Raw genomic sequence first — 3754 nt, forward strand, 5'->3', positions numbered from 1 at the left:
CGCATGCTGAATCCTAATTGTGTCGTTGTTTGTCAGTGGAGAGAGTGGTTTGGCCGATACATCATAGAATCTCTTTTGTGTCATTTTTTGCTCTTTGAGCTTGTTGTTAAGCTTCCTGTGCTTCTTTTGTGTGGTATGATTGGAGCAGCTGGGAAGTGTTGTACGCAGCTTTTGATTCATCAGTAGTTCTGCAGGTGACAATCCGCACTGAAGTGGAGAGGCCCGATAACTAAGTAGTGCCAAATATGGATCAGAGTTGCTGTCAGCTGCCTTTTTCAGCAGTTGCTTTAGGATATGCACACCTTTTTCAGCTTGATCATTTGACTGTGCATAGTGTGGACTTGCTGTGACGTGACGAAATTTGTACTGAGTTCCAAACCTTTGCCATTCTCTACTGCTGAAACATGGTCCATTATCGCTCACTACCATGTGTGGAATGCCATGCCTGGCAAATATGGATTTAGTATGCGTGATCACACATGCTGAGGATGTATTTGTAAGTAGTGCCATTTCTGGAAAGTTGGAAAAGTAGTCTATTACCACAAGATAGTCTTTGCCCTTGAGGTGAAATAAGTCCATCCCTACTTTCTGCCATGGGGATGTGGGCATTTCTGGTATCACCATTGGTTCTTTGCTTTGTTTACTCCTGTGTTTTTGGCATGTTTCACATTTGCTAACTAGTGTCTCTATGTCCTTGTTTAGTCCTGGCCAGTAGACAGACTCTCTTGCTCTCCTTTTGCATTTTTCAATCCCAAGATGCCCTTCGTGTATCCTCTTTAGAAGATCGGGCCTCAGAGCTTCTGGGATGATTATCCGTCCTTTCTTTAGTAACAGTGAATCAACAAAACTGAGATCTCCTCTCACATGATAGTATCGAGGGCACGAGCCTGCAACCCATCCATCATCCATGTTCTGAATCACACATTGCAGTTCTGTATCCTGTGTTGTTGCCTCTGCTATTTGTCTTGATTTTGTATCAGACAAGGGTAGAGCAGTCGCCACCATTTTTATGTGACTTTCAATATCCTCGTCTGTTGCGCTAACTGAGCCTTCAACAGGTGCTCTGGACAAGGCATCTGCGAGCACCAAGTGTTTTCCTGGTGTATAGACCGGCTCAAAGTCGTATTTTTGCATTTTCATCATCAAGCGCTGGATCCTCGGCGACATTTCATTAAGGTTTTTTTTATTATAGATACTAGTGGCCGGTGGTCAGTTTCCACAGTAAAGGATGGCAGTCCATAGATGTAACTGTGAAACCTTTCCAACCCATAGGCTACACCTAAGCACTCCTTTTCAATCTGGGCATACTTGCACTCAGACTTGGTCATTGCCCTCGACGCATATGCCACCGGTTTCCAGTACTGCCCCTCAGCTTGTAGAAGCACTGCTCCAATGCCGTTTTTTGATGCATCAGTGGACACTTTCAGTTTTTTGTTGTGGTCATAGTAAGCTAAAGCTGGCGCTATGGTGAGAGCTTGCTTTAGTCTTTGCCACTCCTGTTCGTGTTTTGTGGTCCATGCAAAATCACAGTCATTTTGTAAGAGCTCTCGGATGCAGGACGTCTTAGCTGTGAGGTTGGGAATAAATTTACCTATGAAATTGACCATTACCATTATGCGTAACACACCTGTTTTGTCTGTTGGACTTGGCATGTTCAGTATCGCCTTTATGTTTTCTTGGTCTGGTTAGATGCCTTGAGCTGTGAGTTTGTCTCCAAGGAACAGGATCTCTTGTACTGCAAACTTGCACTTAGCTCTATTGAGTTTCAGTCCATACTTTTGTATGCGCTCCATCACTTTGAACAGTCTCTGGTTGTGCTCTTCGAGGGTTGAGCCCCATACTATAATGTCGTCAATGTAAACTCTGACTCCCTCTAAGCCTTCTATGATCTGTTCCATAGCCCTGTGGAGTATTTCTGGTGCAGATTTGATCCCAAATGGTNGCCAGTAGACAGACTCTCTCGCTCTCCTTTTGCATTTTTCAATCCCAAGATGCCCTTCATGTATCCTCTTTAGAAGATCAGGCCTCAGAGCTTCTGGGATGATTATCCGTCCTTTCTTTAGTAACAGTCCATCAACAAAACTGAGATCTCCTCTCACATGATAGTATCGAGGGCATGAGCCCGCAACCCATCCATCATCCATGTTCTGAATGACACATTGCAGCTCTGTATCCTGTGTTGTTGCCTCTGCTATTTGTCTTGATTTTGTATCAGACACTGGTAGAGCAGTTGCCACCATTTTTATGTAACTTTCAATGTCCTCGTCTGTTGCGCCAACTGAGCCTTCAACAGGTGCTCTGGACAAGGCATCTGCGAGGACCAAGTGTTTTCCCGGTGTATAGACCAGCTCAAAGTCATATTTTTGCATTTTCATCATCAAGCGCTGGATCCTCGGCGACATTTCATTAAGGTTTTTTTTTATTATAGATACTAGTGGCCGGTGGTCAGTTTCCACAGTAAAGGATGGCAGTCCATAGATGTAACTGTGAAACCTTTCCAACCCATAGGCTACACCTAAGCACTCCTTTATTAATCTGGGCATACTTGCACTCAGACTTGGTCATTGCCCTCGACGCATATGCCACCGGTTTCCAGTACTGCCCCTCAGCTTGTAGAAGCACTGCTCCAATGCCGTTTTTTGATGCATCAGTGGACACTTTCAGTTTTTTGTTGTGGTCATAGTAAGCTAAAGCTGGCGCTATGGTGAGAGCTTGCTTAAGTCTTGGCCACTCTTGTTTGTGTTTTGTGGTCCATGCAAAATCACAGTCATTTTGTAAGAGCTCTCGGATGCAGGACGTCTAAGCTGTGAGGTTGGGAATAAATTTACCTATGAAACTGACCATTCCCATTATGCGTAACACACCTGTTTTGTCTGTTGGACTTGGCATGTTCAGTATCGCCTTTATCTTTTCTTGGTCCGGTTGGACACCTTGAGCTGTGAGTTTGTCTCCAAGTAACAGGATCTCTTGTACTGCAAACTCACACTTAGCTCTATTGAGTTTCAGTCCATACTTTTGTATGCGCTCCATCACTTTGAACAGTCTCTGGTTGTGCTCTTCGAGGGTTGAGTCCCATACTATAATGCCGTCGATGTAAACTCTGACTCCCTCTAAGCCTTCTATGATCTGTTCCATAGCCCTGTGGAATATTTCTGGTGCAGATTTGATCCCAAATGGTAGTCGAAGAAAACAATACCTCCCAAAAGGTGTATTAAAGGTACAGTACTTAGTGCTCCCAAAAGCCTTGTGAGGCATCTAGTTTTGTGAAATAATTCGCTCCTGCCATTTCACTGATAATTTCCTCTCGTGTGGGTATTTGATAGTACTCACGTTTGATGTTTTCATTTAGATCTTTCAGGTCCATGCATGTTCTTAACTCTCCATTCTTTTTCTTTGTGACCACCATGGAGCTGACCCAATCTGTAGGCTCCTGGACCTTTTTGATCACCCCCAGATTGGTCATCCTGTCAAATTCTTGTTTAAGGGCTTCACGCAGTGGAGCTGGGACCCTCCGTGGTGCATGCACAACTGGTTGGGCGCCTTCCTTTAGTTGGATTTTGTAGGTAAAGGGCAGTGTCCCAAATCCTTTAAACACATTAGAGAAGCTTTGCACAATAGCATTAGTGTCATATTTTGAGGCTGTTTCAATACAGTACACTCTTTTCACTAACCCTAGCTCTTCACAGCTCCTATCACCCAACAGTGATTCACATTTATCACTCACCACAGAAAAATGTACCGTGTATACTTTACC

This window comes from Cyprinodon variegatus, unplaced genomic scaffold, assembly GCF_000732505.1.
Source record: "Cyprinodon variegatus isolate N-32 unplaced genomic scaffold, C_variegatus-1.0 Scaffold981, whole genome shotgun sequence".
Taxonomy (NCBI): Eukaryota; Metazoa; Chordata; class Actinopteri; order Cyprinodontiformes; family Cyprinodontidae; genus Cyprinodon; species Cyprinodon variegatus.